The sequence below is a fragment of the Sinocyclocheilus rhinocerous genome, unplaced genomic scaffold, assembly GCF_001515625.1.
Source record: "Sinocyclocheilus rhinocerous isolate Xijiao unplaced genomic scaffold, SAMN03320098_v1.1 scaffold1785, whole genome shotgun sequence".
Taxonomy (NCBI): Eukaryota; Metazoa; Chordata; class Actinopteri; order Cypriniformes; family Cyprinidae; genus Sinocyclocheilus; species Sinocyclocheilus rhinocerous.
The window spans coordinates 538250-563422 of record NW_015627538.1 but is presented as its reverse complement, the minus strand read 5'-3'; positions in this window follow the sequence as shown (position 1 = coordinate 563422).

The window sequence follows — 25173 nt, the reverse complement described above, 5'->3', positions numbered from 1 at the left end:
TATTGAGTCATTCAAGTCGGACTGATTCGGTTCCCAAGTTAATACACTGACTTGGTGATCCGGTTTCAGCAGGTAACAGCCCGCTAGAGGGAAAGATTATTGGTGAATACAGATTTCAAATTAATTCAAAATAAAATCATGTGGGGTTTGGAACAGTGCATGGGTGAATAAATGACATCAGACTTTTTTTTTTGTTGTTGTTGGGAGAACCATCCTTTTAATATAACTTTAAACTGTGCATCACTAAGCCAAAAAATAAAATATTTTCATATTGTGTTTCATGGCAATTAGACTAGCAAATGCCTAGATAATGAAATGGCCTTGATTGTGATATTTGCTATTCTCTGCGATCTCAATGGATCAGTTGCCAAGGAATGTGCCTGAAAATAAGTGTGAGTAAAAACTATAAGGGAAGAGGTTGACTCATGTACTGTTCATGTGTTGTGTTTTAACCTGAGGTTACCGAATCTGAGATTGACTTACATATAATTGATCATATGCTTTGCAACACTGCTAATTAGGGTTGAGGTCAAATAACTGATTTTATCACGAAGGGCTAATAAGTTGCTAGTTATGTTGTACATAAATTAGTGCATGGCAAATCAAATGACTCTCTTTAATGCAGCTCCTAATCTAAACTGCATGGCTAAAGTAACCTCAGAATCGTTCTCAGAATACACTTTATAAACACAGAAAGAGTGCAAAAATATGTCAAATGAGTGCTTTATATTTACATTCAACAATTATGAAAATGGATACAACACAATACATAAAGCTGCGAGTACTCAGTACTACTTTCAGAGTAGTACTATCCAGTACTACTACTTTCAGAGTAGTACTGGAGCTGCATGGAGTCCTGGCCATGTGGATATGTGGAATTTTTGGATCTGATTTGAGCTTTGGATGTGTTGAAATATTTGACATTTTGATTTGGGAAGTAATTTGAGTTTTGAAAGTTTTCAAATATTTGAACTTTTGAGTTTGTATGCAATTTGAGCTTCAGATGTGTATGCAACATGTGTACGCCTGAACGGATGTGAATTATCCTAATCAAATCAATTAGCATGAAGAGAGAATTACCAATATTTTTGCAGTTAAGTGTTAACATTTAAATGCTTTTCTTTATGAAAAGAGTGGTCCAGGGATGACATCAAAACTTTAGAGACTGATTAACCATAAGATTGTTCTATGGGGTTTTACAATGTTTACAAATGTTACAAGTAAAATAAGGTCTGTGATAAACATAACTTACATTTACATTTACATTACATTTAGTCATTTAGCAGACGCTTTTATCCAAAGCGACTTACAAATGAGGACAATAGAAGCAATCAAAACTAACAAATGAGCAACAATATATAAGTGCAAATGACAAGTCTCGGTTAGCCTAACGCAGTACACGTAGCAAGGTATTTTTTAAATTATATATATACACACACACACACACACACACAAAGAAAATCAAGCAGATAGAACAGAAAAAAATAGAAAGCTAGTGTTTTTTAAATAAAAAAGAAGATACATGGATAAAGTAGAATTAAAATAGAATAGAAAGTGCTAGAGTTAGAGGGTCAAATAAAGATGGAACAGATGTGTTTTTAGTCATTTTTTGAAGATGGCTAAGGACTCAGCTGCTCGGATTGAGTTGGGCAGGTCATTCCACCAGGAGGGAACAGTTAATGAAAAAGTCAGTTAAAGTGATTTTGTGCGTCTTTGGGATGGCACAATAATGCGTTGTTCACTTGCAGAACGCAAGCTTCTAGAGGGCACATAACGCTGAAGTAATGAATTTAGGTAAAGGGTTAGAGTCAGTGGTGGTTTTGTAGTCAAACATTAATGCCTTGAATTTTATGCTATTTTTTTATTTTTTTATTAACTTGACAATACTTTAATATTTTGTTTTACAACGTAAACTGCACACACTCACATCAAAAATATTCTTCTGTAGTTATTTATTAGAAGAAAAAAACATAGCAGCTTCAAAATTCACATTTCCGATATCGGTGTCCAGTTTACATTGTAGAGCAAAACGCTGAAGTGCTGTCAAGTTATGTTCACGACAGACCTTATTTTACTCATAAATTAAAAAATAAAATAAATTTTTAAAAATAATAAAAAATAAAAAACATTATAAAACCCCATAGGAAAATCTTGAGGGAGCCCATGACCAATTAATACATAACTGGTTACAATGAGTAGCCCAAGAAAACATACCTTGTTGTTCTTGAAGAGATATTGGCAGGCATTTATTTTGTCTGGATATAATTACACATTCATTATTGATTATTTCAACATGGTAAAGAAGTGAATGGTAACAGTTGGTTCACAATCAATTTGAAAGTTCTGTGCGACTGCCACTAGGAGGTTAAATGCAACAATCATGTGCAAATTTTAGATATGGTGACCTAAAGTAATATATTGAGCCAGGGTTAATGTACTCTGCTCCATAGTTTAGTTTAACTTAGTTTAACTTTGTTATCATCCCTTATAGTAACATGTCGAAGTCCTCAATACCCCGTTGCCGTAAATTTTGCGATAATGACAAACTGTCTGTGCAGTACATTATCCCACGTATAGTTATGTGAAATAGATTGTTCTCAATTATTTTACAATTGTACTTGTATATTATCTCCTAAGACAAAAAAATGGTCTGTTTACAGTGTCTTCTAAAACAGTCAGACTAGCAACAAAACAACCACGGTATACTAGACACAGAGAGTCTGCGGTGTGATATGAGAGATGTGATAGAATGCTAATTTCAGTTACCGAATAAGTGGTTTAATACACAGCGTTGCCATGGACGATAGCGAATATTAGGAAATATCTCACAGCTCGATGCCACAACTGACCAATCAGAATCAAGTATTCCCGCAGAGCTATGTAATGGATCCAAATAGCCAAGTGGTTCGAAGATTTGTAATATGTTTATGCCTTTGTGCCTTAGTATCCCCCATATTTCTGTGCTCACAAAGACCTTTTAATCCAGCTGTGTTATGTTTTATAGATTAATCCTGAGAGAGGCTCCGTAGACACATCCTTTAATAAAAGCACTGGTGGATCTGTCAGTTTTCAAACGGAAGCTCAATTTTAGCAGGTAAGGAGTTAATATAATCTGTCCTCATAAAGGGCAACGCGAGAGATGTCTGCATATTTATCCATGTGTGCGTGTGTATCCACTGTCTGTCACTGCACATGTGTGTGCGTTTGCATTTCAATGTGCCTCAGAGGTTGAGGTGAGGACAGGGAGAGGTACAGGAGGTGCTTTCTATAAAGGGCAGCCTGGCCTGTGCTTGGGGAATGGGAATGACATGCTCAGGAGAGTGTGTAATTAAAGGGGCTGCCTACTCAGCATCACACATAACATTACACTCAGCTCCTCACTTAACGATTACTCGGCACACAAGTGTGCAAGTACCTGTCCATCTCTCACTGTTTTCTGTTCTTCTTTCATGCACTGACCCGTGCTGCAGATCCCACTACAGCCACAGGCACTGCAGTGGACCCTACTGAGCTTGGCTTAACTGCAGGACAAGTAAGCACACTTGAGAGTGACCTCGGCGCTGCTGACAGCGAGTGAAGAAGGATACTTAATATGACTTTCAACGTAGGTTCATGTGTGAACTTACTTTTTTTCAAAACTCCAAAAACATACCTATAAATGCAATTCAATGCAGTTTTCAGTTGAAATGAACACTAGTGCGAGCAAAACACCAACGTTTTTATTCCTTTTCACACAAATTATAATTACAGGGGCTGAATATTAATTACTAAAGACTTAAAGTATTGAGCAAGGAAACACACAAAAATGTCATGATCTCAAAACCCTTTTATCATAGTGTAGGTGTGTCACGGTGTGGTGTGGGAGAGAAGCACTAATACGAAGAAGATCACAATATAAAGTCTTTAATAATCAACATAAGGGTAATCCATCAAAGGAGGGTAGCAAACACACGTATCCATAGACGAGACCGGACAACACTGAACAGAATGTAACTTATATGGGGAACGTAAATGAGGATAATTACTAAACACACCTGAACATAATGACACAATCAACAGGAGACAGAAACTAGGTCACACAGAGAACATGGGGAATGAAAAACAAAACAAAAATGTCCGTAACTGTGACATTTCGCCCCCCTCCCGGAAGGCGCGGCCTCGCGCCATGGAGAAAAATAGATAGGACGGAGGGGACTACGGAGGAGGACAAAGGAGTGGATGTGGAATGGAAAAAGGAGATTAGAGAAGGTTCAGGAGGTGGCTGAATGACCGGGAGGAGGACGAACAACAGAGTCCAGGGTGGTGATGATGGAGGGAGGAGCCAGGGTGACAACAGAAGGGAACCAGAGCAGGAGGAGGAGCCAGGCGGGACCCAGGCCACAGCCATGATGGCTGCCCACAGTGGAGCCGACAGAGGGAGGAGCCATGGTGGAGGAAGTGCTGACGACTCCAAGGGGCCGACCGACGGCGGCGGAGCAGGTGGTGGAGGAGCCCGAGGCGGAGACGGATAGCCAATGAGCCAGGGCGACACCGAGGATCCAGAGGGCCGAGGCGGAGCAGATGGCGCCTGCGACCAAGGCGGAGGCGGGGATCCGCGGTGGAGCCAGAGCTACTGAGGACCAAGGTGGAGCCGGAGGGAAGGAGGAGCCTGAGAGAGCCAGAGGGATGGAGGGACGAGGTGGAGCGGAGTCCCGAGGTGGCGGATGGTTGATGACAGACCAAGGTGGAGCCGGAGGAACGAGGGAGCCTGGCGGAGCTGGTTGACTGACGGCCCACGGTGGAGGGGAGGGAGCTAGGAGCCATGGTGGAGCCGCTGGGTCGAAGGGCCGAGGCGGAGTCCAGGACTCAGAGGCTGGCGGCAGAGACAAGGGATCCTCCAGCCACGATGCCAATGGAGAGTGGCAGACCCGCGGCGAATCCAGCGCACAGATGGTGGGCTGCGGGTGAGCAGAGGGGCTGACAGGAGCCAGCGGTGGCGGAGCTTAAGCGGCAGGAATGCCAGGAAAAGGCAGGAAAGAGAGGGTGGGTGGGAATTTGTGAGTACCAGTCTCTTTAAGGATGGTGTGTGCTACCCACACACACCATATCGCGACTCCTAATACTGGGAGTGCGGCAGACAGGGGAACGACATCCATGATCGTTTCAGGATCGGCGGACTGTTCAGGGCAATTAGATAATTCTGGGCAGGCAGATAATTCAGGGCAGACAAATGATTCAGGGCAGGCAGAGAGTTCATATGAAGGCAGGAGAAGAGGGGGCATGTCTGCATATATGTCCCCATCACAGTCCATAGAGCGTTGCTCACCGTCAGCCATGGTGCAGTGGGCGGACCTTCCCTCCGCACTCTCACTGTTCATAGCGCTCTCCACCGTGGCGAGCTCTGTTGCCGGCTCTCGCACCTGGTCTGACTTTGCGGGCTCTGGCTCCCCGGCAATCCTCAGCTCTGTCGCAGTCAATGGCTCGTCAGTTGCGGCGGACTCTAGCTCTCCGTCAGCGGTGGGCTCAGGCTAGGCACCGTGCAGCGGGGAGATGGTGGGCTGGGCTCTGGGTCCGGAGTGGGGCTGGTGTCGAAATCCACGGTCAGTGGGGATTGGCAGGACGCCAGCACCCACTCTATGAAGGCGGCGGGGCTCTCTCGAGGACCCTCCCCGAACAGTTGCGCTCGTGTGGCGGTGTTGAGTCCAGTTAGATAAAACGAGTAGAGGCAGCTGTCCGGATAGTGTGTCATATTGGCAATGAATATGAAGTCTTCACTGTGGTCCTCGAGAGAGCGATCCCCCTGCTCATAGCAGGATGACGAGGACTGCAGGATCATTCATATTTAACAAAACAAAAACTGACAAAAACGAAAAAACAAAACGTGGGGAAACACGCGACTTAACTTTGTATGGTCCGGTCTTCTGTCACAGTGTGGTGCGGGAGAGAAGCACTAATACGAAGAAGATCACAATATAAAGTCTTTAATAATCCACATAAGGGTAATCCATCAAAGGAGGGTAGCAAACACATGTATCCATAGACGAGACCGGACAACCAAACACTGAACAGAATGCAACTTGGGGAATATGGGGAACGTAAATGAGGATAATTACTAGACACACCTGAACATAATAACACAATCAACAGGAGACAGAAACTAGGTCACACAGAGGACATGGGGAATGAAAAACACAACAAAACGTCCGTAACTGTGACAATGTGTTTGTAAACTAAAACATTTTGATGTTGTATGGCATTTCTGACTTGGTAAACTTGCTTGGTAGCTCACCTGGTACAGTGTTGAACTTGCAATGCGGAGCAGTCGGATAAGAGTCCTGTGAAACACAAATCCCAATTTAAAAGTTCAAAGCTAAAATCTCATAGCTGCTTCAGCAAGTGGGTTTTTATCTCACTTTTGCTTTTGTTAAAAGTGTCGGTTAGTTTTAGTGTGGGTGGCACATTAGTTTTCAAGCGCGATAGATAATTAACCTTTTAGCACCACTCATCGGGTATTTCCTTTTTCCGAACTGTCGCGATACGTATAATGACATGCTTTTAGAGCCATTCACTGGACATTTCATTTTAAATGTGTCATGAAACGTGCAACAAGCAACATAATATCATTTTGCAGAAATGATGCCACAGGCATGTTTTTTTTTCCCAATGAGTCTGGGTTGGTGACTTTATCTGGGTGCAAAGGGGATGATGAAATATCAACAACTATATACAGAGACAAAAACTGAAATAAAAAGTAAAATTTGTAGGTGGCATAATACTCTCAGATGGCTTCAAATAGCACCAAGTCTTAACTCATTATTATGAACAAGTTTATGAGTCAATAAATTGAATAGAGATTCTGCTGCAAAAACCATTCTGGAAGTTTGCAAAGAAGATGGATTGTGATGGTAACTTGATAATTATTATAAATAATACATTCTGTGTCTGTTAATATACAGCTCACAATTAAATTTTTGTTTGCAGGTCTGGGGAGAACAGATGTGGGGGGAAAATGAAGCAATGAAACTACATCCGTAAAAAGAGCAATCTGTTGTTATTTGCTATTATTAGGCTTACAAAGCAATATGGTCAGCAGTCCTGACATAATGAAATCTACCTGACATTTAACTGAGCCTATCAGACACAATAAGCAAGCTTATATGAACTTAGCTGACTAAGCCTGATGTTTACATTTTGAAAATCATTTCAACTGCTGTCATTGTTTTTATCCCTTACCCAGCTACTGGTACATTCTGTCTTCGCTGTCTTACTGCACAAATTTAGATAACACTTTCTAACTGCATAGCATAAAGAAATTGTACTTTTTTAAAACATTTTTAACATGCATTTACAAATACTATATGATTAATTTTGAATGATTTTTTGATTGATTTGATCAGATAAGATTTTAATACATCTATGCATGCATTTTCACATTTTATAAACAAAGGTATGCCTTTAAAGTAATCCAGTAGTTACAAACCAAACATTTTTAATCCCAAATTCCTATAATTACCTACATAACTTACATAATTACCTAAAAAATAACCTACACTGTCTATTACTTTATAATTTGTAGGTAATATACTGGGTTTTTATGTTTTGGTGTGGATCAACATGGTTTATGCAAACTATTTATTTTACTTGCTTTCTATGTCACTTTCTATGTCTGTTATTAAGATTGGGTGAAAAAGATGTTGTCTACTATTCTACTATATTCTACTCTATAGTCATCTTTTGGTTTTCCTAATGATATTGAAGGTTAAAGATTTCCTGTCTTGTTTCAGAATAAAATGTCAGGATAATATTGTAGACAACAGTCAGTCTGTCAATCTCACAACAACCCTTACAATAATATTCAACAAGTTAAAACATACGTTGTTTCACAACCAGATATGCATCTTGACAGTAGCAAACCAGATTCTAATATTCTTGAAATTTGCATTAATTGATTGGGGCTCCAGTGACTGGACTCTTTGGGCTCTTTCTTTTTTGTCTTATATTTCTCCACCAAAATGTGATGTAAACTATAAGCATTATTAGTTCCAAATTAAATATTACCCATTATTTCTGCTTTCAGTACTTGAGTTAATGACTAAAACCCTGAAACATCCTGGTAACATTGTACACTGTGTGGTCACAGACTTAATGTCGCCATCTTGAGGGTCCATTGGGACTGAGCTTTTATTGTTAGTACTCCCAGCAGACCATGTACTGTCTGCATGAAACTCGCACAGGCTCTGTTCTCCGCTGGTTGCTTGGGTTGGTAAGATTCTATTTGCATTAATACTGACAAAACATGTTAATTTGAACAGCTGGAACAAGTTGTCCAACTCTACACAAATCTCAGAGTTGTGGTTGCTATCTGGTCCCATATAAGAACATCTGTGAAACATAATTACATGAAAGGACAAATAATCTGTTATTGAAATGAGCAAAATTCAAAAGGTGATACTGCTTCTAATTCATCTTTGATGATGGTGACATCTGATATTGTCAAGATGTATTTTAAAATGTGCATAACAATATCTGCCAGCAGGAAAAAATAAAACGTAAATGTTACACAAAGTAGCCTACTTGTAGAAATTGAGCAGAATATTAAATATTTCTGGTTATTTTTGTCATAATATTTGTTTTAAACTTCAAAATCCTAAACACTTCAGGTTTAAATTAAACTTTATATGCCATATATTCAAAGTGACCTTAATGAACTCCACTGTCTGTCTGTGTGTGTGTGTGTGTGTGTGTGTGTGTGTGCGTGCGTGCGTGCGTGCGTGTGTGCGTGTGTGTGATCTTGTCTCTAATAGTTGCCTCAATTTAACCAACCCATGGTTTCAAGTAATACAAACCTTTCAAAACTTTGGGGTCAGTAAGATTTTTTTCAATGTTTTTGAATAAAGAATCTTATGCATTGCTCACCAATCATTTATTTGATTGCAAATACAGCAAAACAGTAATTTTGTGAAATTACTGCATTTAAATGAACTATTTTAAAATGTAAAATTAATTCCTATGATGGCAAAGCTGAATTTTGTGCAGTCATTTTCAGGGTTACTTAATCCTTCAGAAATCATTCAAATATGGTGATATAAATATTAGTATCAGTGCTGAAAACAGTTAGGTTTTTGCTGTTTTTTTGCTCAATTTTGTGGAAATTGTGATACATGTTATATATATTTTTAAAAAAAGCATATATAGCCTATTTGTATAAATGTAAAACTTTTATTTTACTTTTATATTACGTTTATCAATTTAATGCATCCTTGCTGAATAAAAGTACTACTTTTAAAAGTAAAAACTTACTGACCACAAACTTTTGAATGGTAGTGTATTTTACAGGTACCAGTAAACAAGTTTTGATAAATAAATGCCAAATAATGCACCAATAAAACTAAGAAATGCTCCAAATAAAGTTACAGACAGTTTCAAAGAGAATACTCTTGAATCGGAGACCGCTGCTAAGGCTACAACTGCAGAGAAATATAACAACAGGAAGAGAATTCCTGCATAACGAACTCACATGTAAATATATAAAGACAACTGCTGAACTGTACATGTCCATGCAAAGGCAGGATGAATTCAGCTGTTGCAAGACTGAAGGCCCTTATGAATGTGTCTTTCAGCAGTGCACTGCACTGAAGCATCCTTGTTAATGATATGCCAGTGCCAATAATTCCCCAACAACGCTCTCGGTAGACAGTTGGATAATGAGTCATGCTCTGACTTCCACAGTAGAACAGCTGTTAAGCTTCAGCACTTGAACTTCTTGTTTAAGAGACTCTTAAATGGTTCCCTCTTTTCTGGACTGCTTTCCTTGTCAATCCCCAGACAGCAACATCTACACTACAAGAAATAAACTGACCACAGTAACATGTGAACAACCAAAAATCACTCTAGTGAAAGGGTGCTAATTTCCACAATACTGGCGGTGTATGTTTCTTATACTCTGCTCTGTTAGAAGTTGCCTGGCTGGGAGAAATGAAGAAATCCGGAGAGGCTTTGCCTCCACAGCATCCTTAGTAGTCTTTAAAAAGACTTATAAATGTGTTGAATTCATTTTGTTATTGAAGGAAGAAACCTTTTTACTTGTGTTCAAGGGGTGAACGCTTCCTGAAGGAAAACCGTATGCGGAGATCATATTAGGCTTGCTAAGTGTCAGCTCTTGGAAATATCTTTTGATTTTGAGATTTAAACTTAGTTTCATTGTTCCCTGAGCCATGTGAACTCATCAAAATTAGGTTTATTTCCCTCCATGTGCAGTTTGAAGATAATTTTGGAACTGTTTCTAATAGCTTTGCTTAATTTTAGTTTTAACAGCTAACTAGGTCCTTCTAAATCCAGAGGGATACATTTTGTACTTATTACAATGTGAAGGCAATTAATTGGGCTGTAAAATGCTTTTAATATCATGCTCATTTGAAGTGCGTAAGGTGGCTTTAAGAGATTGAATGTTCCGTTTGCTCTTACTGAAAACAGATGGAAAAGACTATGTTGTCAGCACAGTTGTGACACCACCTGCATTTAGTTTGGCCTTGTCCGAGGGTTTAACTAATGCTCTAAAGTGCATGGCTGGCAATATTCTCAGGGGAAAGTCACCGTGGCAATAAAGACATGAACCTTTATGGTCACACTGACCTAATTCTTCACACAGAACCAGCACCCTGCCACCGCTTTGGAAATCTGATAGCATCATGCTGGGTTTGTAGCGCTTTCAGTGATGCTGATAAATTCCTGTAAACTGATTGGTGACTTTACGCAAATCACATTTTTGATCATTTTCAGTTTGCTATCTATTCCAAGTTTCCCTGTTAAATCCACAGAAAAAGCAGCGACTGCATAGTGAGTCCAGGGAAAGGATTTACCGCACACTTCCACCTACAACTCAGAAGGTGCCATAGGAAGCTGTCGGAAAAGAGCAAAGCCTTTCTTAGCATAAAATCATAATAAAGACATGGATATGAAAGTAGACAGAGAAAAAAGGAAAATTTAACTATTATTAGCTAGCTCTTTCCTTCCTTCCCTATATATAGGCCCTCGCTCTATATTGTGCTCGAGATCTGTGGGAGTCTGTTTCTGCCTCAGAGTATAAATAGAATGTTGTGAGATAAAGTTGAAAGGGAGATATAAGTCACAATTATGAGAAATAAAGTAAACTGCATTCAATATAGATGTAATTGCAAAAAACTATGTAGTTTCAAGAAATAAAGTAACAATTATGTGATATAGTTAAAATTTGCCACCTTGGAATTATAAGGTTCTATCTGCATTCTAAATGGTTTTGAAACATTGAGCTTTAAAGTTTTTGCATTCCATATAATTTATAGATAGAACCTTTTTGTTTTCTAAATAAAAAGTCTCAAAATGTACACAACTTAAAAAAAATCACAATGTAAATAAGTTGCCGTAGAATAAGAATATGTGAATAACAGCTGAAACTCATAGAACAGGGGACGAATTGTGAGATGTATATGTTAAACCGAAAATAGAGTTACACTAGTGAAATTAAGTCACATTGTGAGACAAAGTCACAGTCAGTGTTGGGGAAAGTTACTTTTATTTAAAGTATGAATATTATGTTACTCCATAAAAACTATTTGTGTTACTTAGTTACTTTTTATGGAAAGTAATGTTGTTGAAAGTAATTGTTACTTTTGCATTACTTTTTGTAACCTTGGCTGGGCTTGCTTATTTGTTTTTAATAACAAAAAAGGCAACTGTAAAGGTCCTTTCACATCAAAAGTGAAATTAATAAGCCTCAGCTTGAAGGAAGTGCATTTTCCGCTGCACCTCACTCCCAATTTCTCTCAACATGGGGACAGGAGAGGTGTCAGTGAATAAATAAGAAAAAAAGTAACTTGAAAAAGTAAATCAGATATCTTGTTGTAAAATTTAAGTTAGTTGAAAAAAGTAATCTGATTACATAACAATGTTACTTTTAATGCATTGCCCCCAACACTGGTCACAACTGTGTGATGTTAAGTCAAAATGGTGAGAAATAGTAACAAACAAACAAACAAAAAATCAATACCAAGAAATAAAGTTAAAATTGTGAAAAATTGTGTAATTTTAAAGAAAGTGGAAATTGTGAAATATATAGTCACATTGTGAAACAAAGTCGTAATTGTGAGATAAAAAGTTGCAATTGTGTAATAGAACGTTGCTGCAACTGAAATAAAGCAGTTACAAGAAATAGTCCCAATTGTAAGATTTGCATTTGCAAAAATGAAAATGTTACAGTTGTGAAATATTTAGTGAGATAAAGTTGAAGTTATGAGAAATAAAGTTGCACTTGCAAGCTATTTTGTCTTTTTTTATGTGAGGCAGAAACTGGCTTACATATTGACCACTCTCATATCACTGCACTAAAAAATCAACAGCAACATCTACACTTTAACAGCATGTGTTCCCCTCAGATTTATTGACATTACTTTATCATGAGCAGATTGCACACTTTGAGAGGACAGTGGTTTTGGAGGGAAAGACACACTTTATTACTACAGCATTAATATCCAATCCTGTGCTCGTCCGTGCCAGGCATGTTTTTCTACCTGGGATCCTTTCCCAGGATTTATGGGATCATTCACACAGAAAATGTGCACCATTAGGTTTTTCACACGCCGCAATTCAATCACGTCCTGAAATCCCTGCGCGGTCACCTCTCCCGGCGCCGCACAACCCCATACCAGTTAATTCCTTCTCGGACTCCAGCGGGAGAAAATCATTAGTTTCCATAATCCCTGCCTTCCATACGCCACCACGCTAATGTGTGTATGACAAAAGGAGGGAGGGAACGAGAGCGATGTGCTGGAATAAAAGAAATTGGATTACAATAAGTCAAGAAAAAGGGAGATCTGTCCCCAAAAATTGAATTCCAGGTTTTTAAGTGCCCTTGCCTCGCCAAGGTCTTACATTCCTCATATTCTAACTTTATTTTCCATCGCAGGGCTTTCCTTCTTTCTTACTTTTGACATGGCGAGGAGAAAACGCACCTATTCCTGCAAAACTGTCGGCTCGCTACTCACACATTTAGTCACTGGCAGCCTCAAGATTAATGGCGCTCTTGACAGTATGTCTGACTCGAAAACAATCGGGTTTGTATTTACCACACAGCAAATTGATTTACCACAACCAGCTGATGGAAAGTCCTTGTCATTGCATAAAGTTGCATGTAAAAAAAGATGTCTTTGCAAAAACGTGAAGAAATTTGACAGCCCTGTTGACTGTTTAAACGTGAGGAGCATTTAGCTCAACAACCAGGACTACTAGACACACTGCTGGGAATATAAACACATTGCGGTCTCAGGTGTTTACTGAGAGAAATTGAAGCTTAGGCTCTGTAATGGTCTTTGGCAAGCTGGGGCCGGTCGCATCGAGGCGGAGATGCGGTTCTGCAGGGGGGTAAACAGAGAGTGCCGATAACCTCGACAAACCAAAGGCGCACCTGAGCGAATGAGAAAGAAAGAGAGAGAAATAGAAAGCTCACATGCCCAAAAAAAACACACAGCATGATACTGTCTACCAAGCACTTCTCAGAAGCTCTGATTATACCGCAAGCAAAGTAGTGGCCAGAATACAGGGTTGGTAAAGAGAGTCAGAAATAACAATGGCAATCAAACTGTTCCTGTATGCACGCAGAGTGTCTAGGCCTCAGCATTACTGTGGCAAGGGCACAGTGCACTTAATGTAAGTGGTGCTGCTTAGCAATTAAGACAGCAGAATGGAATCTCAGCTAAAGCCGAAGTGGAGAAAATTACGCCCTAAAATGGTTATGATTCACTTGTATATAACTGTCACCATGCTGAACTTTAGTGGCCTCCCTTGTTGTGCCAGATTTGAAGTGGAACATAAGCTGGAGTCAGAGACACTAATATTTTAGTGGGCATGCTTTCAAAGGTCATCGACCATATGTTGGATGCATCACCATCTCATCGTGCAAACAAAAAAAATCAACAATGCTTTTTTGACTGCGTGTCATTTTTGATGATGCTCATACAACACTATTGATCTGTTTATTGAAGTGTATGACTGCAGAGGCAGTACTTGGTTTCGTCAACCCCTCACTTCACACTCGCACTGCCTGTTGTGCCCCCCTCTGCCATATCAGGTAGGGAGTCTGATCATTATCACACAGCAAGTTTTACTTCCCTGCACTTCAGTATCTCAATAACACATCATATTGCGCAAACAACTAAAAGAGAGAAGAGGGAAAAGAGAGAGTATACAGAGATCGAATGAAGTCATGCTTGGTTTTCAGAAGCGCTGTCTGGAACCAGTGCAGCAAATGGGATAGACTTCAAATACTACAGGCTGTGCTTTACTGAAAGAAAGTGCCCAGTGCCAGTTATTATATTTGGGCAGTAGTTACACATACAATTTCTATTTGAAATTCAGTGTATGAGTTTGATTCTCTGGACAATATCACTGCACCACACTGTAAAAAAAAATCCCATAAAAGTTACGGTAAAAAATGTCAGCTGTGGTTGCCAGAATTTTACCGCAAAAAATACAGCAGCAACATTTTAGGTTTTACGGATTTAACTTAAATACTGTCATTTCATCAGCTGATAAAATGTTAATATACTGTTAGAAAACACTCTCTGTCTTGAGAATGTTCCAAATATGCCTCACACATGCCTGCTTGTGGAAATCACAAATATTTGCTTGTGATAGTGGACCGTTTCTCCAAATGGCCTGAGGCTTTCCCGTGTGGAAGAGAAAATGCACAGACTGTAGTGAAGGTACTTGCTAAGGAGATTATACCTCGTTTTGGTATACCAACGGTTATAGAAAGCGATAATGGTACACCGTTTGCCTCCAAGGTTACCCAGTTGCTAGCTAAAGAGCTAGATATTAACTGGCATCTGAACATACCCTATCATCCCCAGTCGTGTTCTGTAGTGGAACGTTTAAATCAAATGATAAAAGATCGAATTACGAAAGCATGCATGGAGACAGGCCGAAATTGGGTCGACGTACTACCTGCAGTATTGGCAGAAATAAGAATGACCCCCCCCTCATCGACAACAAAGATGTCTCCATTTGAAATAATAATGGGCAGACCGTTCCCCACCCCGTGGGTTAAGGGTCGTGCTGGTAATCTCTCCACAGGTGACACGGAGGTGGTCATCGCGGATTACGTGGATTCCCTGGTCAAAACTTTAAATAGCATAAATGGTGATGTTTCTCTCTCTCTCCCTCTCCCTGCAGAGAATCCGACTCATTCTTTTGCTCCAGGCCAACAGGTGTTGATAAAGTGCCTGAAACCTCCAAAGCTCGGAGAGCCAAAGTATCTTGGACCTGCGACTGTCATCGCTGTGACGCGGACAGGGGTGCTGACTGATTTCCAGCCACAGTGGATCCATGCAAGCAGGCTAAAGGCGGCTCCGGAGACAGGAGGGGATCTGTGATCGTATCTGCAGCTGGATCGAGTTCGAGGAGCTGAGAGAGGAGTCGAGGTGCGGAAGGGGCGGAAGGAGAAGCAAGAGTTTACAATCATCATTCCTGATAGTTGTGTGGCCATGGGTATGAGACAAATGATATACCTGGTCATTCTGATAAGTTTGTTTACTTGTACGCACACTTTTATAAGTACAGGTAATGAAACGTGGCTTGGGCATGATGATACACCCCATGCCTATGCCACGAATATGTGGTGGAGATTTGCTAACTATACGGCAAAGGCCGAAACATATACCAACATATGGAAGTACTGAAATCTGTTTTGTACCTTTGTAATACACTGACAACCACCAAAAGCAGGTGATGATGAGAAAGTCACATGATGAACCAAAGCCCATCACAAGCAGCGTTTAAATAATAACATATATAGAAAGTGCACAGAGTCATTCACACACACACACTAAACAACATCATGGTAACACACATAAAACTAAAATATTGCAATAAACAGTGATTTAACAAAATTAGATGTAACATACATACAACCCTAATGTACACAAATGATGAGAAAAAATAAGAATAAACATAGTTATTTCAATGAAAAAGCATCAAATGTGAAATGTAAAGCAGGGAATTCTGGGAATGTCAATTCACAGTTATTCACTGTAAATTATACGTTCTTTTTCACTTGCAAAAATGGTATACTACCATAAAATTAGATGTAATGTCAAATACAGTTTTTCACTGTATATAGTAGGGGAACTTACCGTTAACCAGTTAACAGGTTTTTACTGTAACATTTTTACAGTCATTAACCGGTAAAATCACAGCCATTTTTTTACAGTGCACTGTATAAAGCTTACTGTATAAATGTTTCACATTGGCAAACTGTAGATCCTAAACAAACCGTTGTTGTCAAATGAACAACCAGACAGATACTCAAACTGAAAGCTGTATGTGTTTGATTCACTAAAATAAATCAGCTCAAGAGAGTAATTTATTCTGAATATAACGACCCTGGATGCATTGTATGTATTTGTTTTGCTAAAAACTGATTAAGTCATTCATTCTGTAATCAGACTACAATGGTCATGCTGTCTTGTCTCACACTGTAGATTCAGTAATGGTGTTGCAGCCCCATGAATACAGTGCCAGAAACTGCATTCCGACTCATAGGGTCCCTGTGCAGTGTTCACTGTCTGACCCCTATTCATAGAACACAGGATGTCTGTTGAGGTTTACTTCGTCTGACAAAATGCATTCATTCGGAACACCCTGCAACGTCATCAGACATATTACATCCGCATTGGCCGAAGACTGTGAGAATGGTTCTGGTATTTAAAAAAACACACACACACTTACAAATATAGAACCGCTTTTCAACCTTCTTAAACAGTGATGAACTCAGCATTAGTTTATACATATTTACATGTATTTATTTAGAAGTTGCTTTTATCCATTGACTTACAAATGAGAGATATCACAAGCCGTTTTTGATACAAGAGCACACACTGGCATTGCTGCAATGCAAATTTCAATAATCTAGAATAGCACAGATGCTTAAAAGTTGTAAATAAAGATTGTTGGAGTACATTTTACAAGAAAATATTATTATATTTACTTCAATGCTGCTTTCTAACTCTCAAATTATTTGATCAATTTTGAAAATCTTCCAAGTGACACTTTTTGTCTAAGGCTAAGAATAGTTCAAATGTAATAAAACTGTGCAGATCAAAAATGTATTTAGTTTTTATTTCCATTATGAAAGCTCAGTGGCGTAGCTGCTAATTCTTCTCATTCAGATATAAAGACATATTGAGTGTCTCTCATTCTCATCTGGACACAGAAGAAAAGATACAGTATGTCTTAGCTACCATTGTGATAATACTCGCACTGTCTTTGTGGTTGGTCGACAGACCGGTCAGTTTGCTCAAAGGACTGAATTTGTGGATCATTACACAAACTGACCCGAACAGCCAAAGAAAGACCATGTCAAGAGTTGCGATGATTGTTCTATTGGACTGTGACTCGCAACCCAAAACTAAATTTAATATCTGACAGTCATGTATGTCTCGGTGTCGTATAATATGTTCAACATAAGTGCGTTTTGTGAGAATTGACTCTTCTGTATTTCTGAGAAGTACATCTAATATCAGTGGGACATAACCATGAATAAGTTCTTGAATAATTCTAACAATTTTTCTGAGAGATGTTGAATATTCACTGAAAGCTCTGTAGTTCATATCTAATTAATGCATTTGAACCTCATCTCAAGTTCTGTGTTTGATCTTATGCCATTTTGTAAATCGAGCTCCTCCGGAGACATGCTTGCATGCTTGCATGCTTGCTGAGTACATGACTTGATAGTTCTCTCTAAGGTAGACATGAAAATGATCACATGCTTGATCGCAGAACAAGAACTGAGAACTGTTCTTATTTATTAAATTTTGTCTATTAATTTATTGCATTGCCACTCCATTAAAATAGTCGAGTAGGGGTCAGAGAGTACATGAAGTGCGACGCTTTCGACTGTGAAAAGTCATAACGTGGTTCATGCGCTAAGTTTATGAGGTCAGCCCGACTAATGATTTAGACAAGGATGCTAATTACCAGTGATTGCCCATTAAGTCAAACACAAATGTAACCCTGATATATCGTCCCTCTGTTTTTTCTCTTTAAACATTGCTCCCCTAATAACCATTTTTGTGAAAGTCAAATACATGTCATGTGACCTGGTTGTCACAGTAGCTGGTGACCAGTTTGAACCTCGGCTCCTCTTATAGGTTAGGTATGTTGTATAACACTATTGTCAAAGCACCTGGCATAGCCACAGACTGCTCTCTGACCAGCTGGAGGTCTTTTACCTTCTACCCCGAAAGCCCTGGCTTTAGTTATCCGTACAAAAGAACTGCACCTGTGTTACAATGCACCTGAGCATGTTCATTGATTACTGCTGCACCTGCATCTACTAATCAACCCATTTCATATACTCAGATGTCAGCAAGCACAGCCAAAAACAAAAAAATGCTGCCTCTGCAGGCAGCATATGAACTTTGGAAAGGAACGAGGCAGTCTGAATCCAGTGATCGTGTCATATCTTGTCTGCTGTGACACCTTCATCTGATCAATTTTTTTTATTTTTTGGTCCGACTTTATATTAAGTGGCCTCAACTACTATGTACTTACATCAAAAAGTAAGTACAATTTACATTGTGTTCATACTGTATTGCAAAACACTTTCACTGCTGATGAGGTGGGAGTATGAGTATGGTTAGGGACAGGTTTGGTGGTATGGGTAGGTTAAAGGGTGGGTTAAGGTGTAAGGGATGGGTCAACAGTGTAATTATAAATGTGATTACATAAATTAATTAAAGATGTAATTACATGCAGGTCATTTTTAAAATATAAGTACAAGTTAAAAACATGTATGTATGTACACAATATGTGCATTGTACCAAATGATTCATTTAAATGTAAGTACATAGTAGTTAAGGCCACTTAATATAAAGTGGGACGTTTTTTAAGATTTATTGGCCTTTTTTGCCTTTATTTTGTTTGGACAGTTGGTAGACAGGAAGTAAAATGGGAGGGGGGGGGATAAGCTATACCACAATCCCATGATAGTTGAACAAAAAATAAATAAATAAAAAATGGCACCTGAAAGTTGTGGTTGGTGGTCAATTTGTGGGTAAATGTATGTTTTTGACTAACGTTTTTCACTTTTGATGTCATTCCTAGCAAGATATTAGTATTGTAGTAATTTAATATTTGCTTAGTTATCCCCAAAGCTCTCTCTATTTTGTTGTAGATCATTGAACTAGTATGATGCCTTCAAAGCCTGTCCAAAATCAGTTTTAGGATGAACCTTCATGCGCAAAAGCTGCATTCACATCATGTCATAATTACCATAATTCTGAGCTGACAACATGTGATGTTCTATTCGGAGCTGTTCCATGTGCTTGGACTTGGAGGAAGCACCTATATTAATCTGGCAGCGGTCAGGTAGTACAGCGATCACATGGTCCAAGTCATAGTTCTCAGAACATTCTGAGCTTACAAGTTGTAATTGTGAGTTCTGCAAGCGCGCTAACACTTTGGCGTTGATAGTGTTGCCATAGAATTGCATAATTCAGCTCCAAGTAGAATGTCAACGCAGCTAAACCCTGCCTGCAATGTCCTTGCCTGGTAGGGCAACGATGCAACAAGTCAGATGCCTAAGCTTTCGGAAACAGCCTGCGTCTATATTAACCCGGATACACTTGAAAACTTTGCTATTCTTCTGGCACAATCATTTTATTAGCAAACGATCTCGCCACTTACTTGAGTGTCAAGGGCCACTCAATCGCTATTACATATGGTCTAAAATGCAGTTGCCCTCATGTTTTGCCACAAGACAGCAATTGCAAGTAATTTTTTTTTTTGTCTTCTTGCAGGAATGTAATATGAAGATTGTAAAAATTAATATTTTTAGAAACACCATGGAAGTGAATAGCACATAACAGCAGGGCTGTACAGTACGTGCTACGAAAAAACTGGTCTGTGCGATGAATAAATTTACCACTGTAGCACGCGTGCGATACAGTTTTGCATGTTCATAACACAGCCGCTTAATAGTGTGAAGTGATTTCTTGTGCTTGTTTGTGTGTGTGAGATTGATTATACTTGGTAGTTAGTAGTGTGCCATATGACGATTTTTGATCATGGACGATTAAAATGTCTCCACGATCTGCTTTTGAAGAAATATCGTTGTATCGTGCTACAGCGCACATTCTATCAGCTGCAGACAGTTCTGGCGCCTCCCTCCGTCTCAATATAATGTACAACGCCACATGCATTCACATCAGTGTTAGCTCAGCGGTAGAGTTACTCTCACGGGACACTGCACTTATGCGCAATCACAAAACTGCATTATTTCATCAGCTTTAAAGCAATACTGGTTAAATATTTAATTCACGTGCTGTTCTGCATGCGCTTTTTCTGAGCGCGTACTCATGAAGCACCACTGAGAGACTGTCAAAAAGCGCCTGATTATTGGACTAAGTTGTCTTTCGCGTCTGATTGATTTTGCGTCTAATACTGTCAAAAACACACAAGGTTTACATATAAACACAGTTGGTTATGTCTAAAATGAAAGTAAACAGTTGGGAGAGAAACGCGTGCAGCTCTTAAAGGGACAGTAGCTACTAAACATGCTGCCGACTGTCATTAAAGGGACAGTTCACCCAAAAAAAAATAATTTCTGTCATTATTTACAGACTCACATGTTGTCTTAAACCTGTATTAATTTCTTTCTTGTGCTGAACACAAAATAAGTTAATTTGAAGAATGTGTCTTTTAATCTTTTAATGTGTCTATTAATCACAGACGAAATAAACTAATTCAGGTTTAAAACAACTTAAGTAAATGATGGTATAAAAATGAAACACTATTACAGAATTGAAAGACAGATGGCAGAATTTTCATTTTTGCTGAACCAAAACTTTCAACCTCTGTAGCACCAGTGCTATGTGAAAAAAAGTTAACGTACAGCCCTGAACAGGCACATATGGTGGTATAAACATGTATAACTATCGGTTCAATTTGTATCACATGAATAAGCATGTGTCATCTTTTCCAATTACCTGCATTTTCACATGCAGTCCACAATACAATGCAAAAACACAGTTTTTAAATTTATCCACTTGGGTGAGCATCTTTAAAAAGCTTTTGCAGGACAAAAATGCAGTCTTAGTGTGGACAGAGTTTTCAAGCCAAAGATGCCTAGTGGAGTCCTTCAGCTATAAATGGCCACCGTCATCTTTCTCAGAAGCTTGTTTCATAAACACATAAACGTTTTCAACTTATGTTTTTCTTGAAGCATATGTTACATTTAAATGTCCAACCTACAATTATTAGAATTTAGAGTTATTCCAAAATCTTTCTGTCTCTTTGTTATGATGATGTGCTGTCCTACTAAAATATGTGAATTATAGACATATTTGTATGAAATTTAATATACTGAATTGAGATGATAAGGGAAAAAGAAGGCAAAAAGTTTATCTTTATGAATCATGTAATGATGGATTAAAATAATACAACAGGAGTATTGTGAGCAGAGTCTCGTGGAGATAAAATACAAAACATTAAGCAGCATGAAGCTGCGATGAGGACAATAACATTCGTTTTGTCAGTAATACACAGTCAGTAATAACAAATTAAACTTCTACATAGCTTAAGTTAAACTCCCTTAGCTGGCCAGTAATAAAGCCTGTCTAACAAAGTAGTGAATAATCTACACTAATACAAACACAAAATAATATGATTTTGTGTAATGTTATTGTACTCTCACACTCAGTTTCTCACATAGCAATTCTGTTTGGTGCTGCTAATGGCCTAGAGATTACACACTTCAATCATTGCAGCTGGACATTGGCCTCCAGTTGATTCTATCGGCGTTCTTGTGCACTAAGCAAACTCTTCCTATTATATTGCTTAAACATGACCATTATATACCACATCAGCAGCTTTATGAGAGGCTGCGCGTTCTGGGAAAACAAATATATCTCTTAGTTAGACATTTAAACCTGTATATGCTGATAAGAGAATAAGTTATAGTGAAAATGCTTTGATTTACTATTAATTGGGAAAAAATGTTATCAGAAGTCATATGCATTTGCAATACCCCCAAAATAATGATAAACATCTTTAACTCTTACTGTACTTTAGTTTTTCATTAGATCAGTTCATCTATATCAACAATGTTATTACCCAGTGCCGGATTTTTGTATGTGTGCTGTCAATATCCTCAAAAGTAATTATTTTACTGTTAACAGAATCAACGATGTTGTAGTGAAGACACTCAATCAGCGACAACACCAATCATGTATCCACACAGTTTGTTCATCATTCATTACGCCATGTGGCTCATCCAGCTCGCTGTCGTAAATGACTAATCACGAGTAGATGGATGAGGAAAGGAGACTGCTATTTTCAGCAAATCACAAGACCGGGTGGCTTCTGAAAAAAAGAAAAAAAAGGAGACATTTAAAACCTTAGTAAGGTTACAGAAATCTCCTGAGGTTTGGATCATTTGTGGTATTAATTAATGATTTTTTCATGTTAATGCTAACTGTCACTAATTAATGGGTGGCAGTTTCCTTCGCTAATGAGAGTCTGGTGAAGTGATGCGGCCTCTGAAAAAAAACAGTGAGATATTTTTTGCTTGACAATACCTAACCCTTTTTTTAAAAAACATGACAAATTACACCGAATTTAAAGGAGGTGATTTTAGGCCTTAAATTAGATACTGCCATTTCTTTAAAATATAGCTTTAATTAATTTTCACTTTTAGGAATGCATTTAATATTCAGACCAAATGTACCACACAGCGCTCATAATTTGGTCAGAAAATCTTCTAATTGTTGAATAAGAATGGCCTTGCAAATTCTGCCGTGGTTCGAGCTAAATCATTATTGGAATGACAACATTTGCACCTCTCAGCCATGGCAGCATCTGTTTAATCTCTGATGGTTTGTATCCGCTGAATTGGTCTGAGTTAATTGCAGTTTCACACTGAGGCAGAGTGGCTTCTTGTTGAATATCTAAGTGGGTCATTGTATGTTTTGTTTTGTGGGGAGCACTACATCACTCGATGGGGTATGTGTCTGTGATAGCCACAGGGTCCCCTGCAGATGATTTATGCGGATAATACTGATGCTAGTAATAATAATAACAATGTTTTATTGGAATAAGAAATGAAAGTGGGTCAGCGCTAACCGACTGATTCAGTGTCGAACCCAGGCATGCCTTCAGAGGCCAGACGCATAAAGACTCATCCATCAATAACATCCACCTAAATTTAGCTTGCTGAAATATAGCATCCTGCTCCTCTGCCCAGGAATGATGGAAGAAATATGGCTTTTGCCTGCAACTGAGGTATTATTCATGAAGTCATACTTTGATTATATAACTTATTTTATAAAACTGTTCGTTCCAGTCTTCGAATTTCCTAGAGTGCTGATATACAGTCCTTTTCACTATTTTTAGCTCTCTGCTTGTCTGAGTTTGCACTTTTCAAAAGGCTGTTAATCTGTGCATTAGTGGTGGGATTTTTCCCACTGACCATTTCTCAAAGTTATATGCCAGTAGGTGGCGACAAGTGACTGACTGGTTTTTGGAATCATTCACTGAAACAATTAATTCAGAACACTGATTCATTCAAGAACGAAACACGTAGTTGTGTCCTAAGTAACATAGTATACACTATGCACTTAAACATTTAGGGTGCTTTCACACTTCGTTCAATTCGATTGACTGGTGCGAACCTGAATTTGATTGCTCCCCCCTCCCCCTGCCCCTGCTGGTATGTGTTCATACTGTGCTTTTTTTGGTTCGGAACCTCGGTACGTTTGCGTCATCAGAGTGGCAGCTGTTTACCCCTGTTACTAGAAAACGACTATGCAGACGACGGCAAAATAAATGGATGCTTGCTAGCTTCATTTTTGCACTTGGGATTTTGAAAATTCTGATTCATTTCAAGCGCCAACACAGAACATCTATTTGTCATGACTGTAATGCAAATGTTCAAAAGAACACGGAAGTCACTTTCTGCAAGCAGAAATTAGATATAAATTCTCTCAGCTGCAGTGTGTCGGTCACACTTCACAGGAACACGAGTGAATAAATGTGTAAATATACAGTTTGACCAATTCATACGTCATTAATAGCATGTCACTTCCATGATTTAGTATGATCGCGTTCACATCAGAAGCTAATTGTACTGAAGTTTGCATGAATCGTACCCAAGACCACTTTTTTTAGGCAGATTGGGTACGGTTTGTGGGTGTGCACCCAAATTCAGAAAACAGAGTTCATACTTTGTTTTCTCAGTTAATTAAGTGCATTATGCAGGTATTTCAAGTGCAATTTTCAGTGTGAACGCACTACTCACACTATTTATACTACCAAACAGCATAGAATAGTGCATAATTATGCGAAATGTGTTGCACCTAGTGTCTTTATGAGTGAGTCTTTGAATAATTCACTTAACCAACTCATTCATTTGCCACTACTCCATGTTCCAGCATTTCTGCTTTGAATTTCTTTTTTTTTTTTTCTGATTTGGCGGCACAAAAATCAGCAACTGCTGCCTATATTAGTTAATCAATAATAACTTACATACTGTTATATAAAAGCAATGATATAATCATGCTGTTGGTCTGAATATCAGCATGAATGTGATACTTTGTGATGCTACTTCATTGTAGGCTTTTGGTTAATTTCTAAATTAATGGCTATCATATCTCATTGTCAAGAAGAACGCACTTGAACTTGTTATTGTTTTATTTTGTTAGTGTCCATTCACTCCCGAGACACTAAAGATATTTTCGACATATGTTCAATTCCCATTGCATCATGGGTTCTCATAGACTAAAGAGTATCTGCATAGAGTCATTAATAATGGACAAGCTACATTAGATTTGTATTCCCTAGATGTTCATTTTTTTCTCTTATGAAGGGCAAAGTAGTCATGATGCTCCATTTGACAACTAGTGCAAGACATTCATCTGTCTACAAAGCGTGTGTCTGTGTGTGTGTGTGTGTGTGTGTGTGTGTGTGTGTGTGTGTGTGTGAATGCAGGCAGAAGTAGGATAGCTCGCAGGAGAGCAGCAGGAAGAGACAGGGCGTAAAAGGTGATGACAGACTCGTGAGGATGAAAGGGTCTAACCCTGTTAACAGCCCTACCTAAAGCCTCTAAATAAATGGAGTGAAACTAGGTGACTATCTCAAGGAGGAGCGCCGCTCTCTCTGAACCGGACC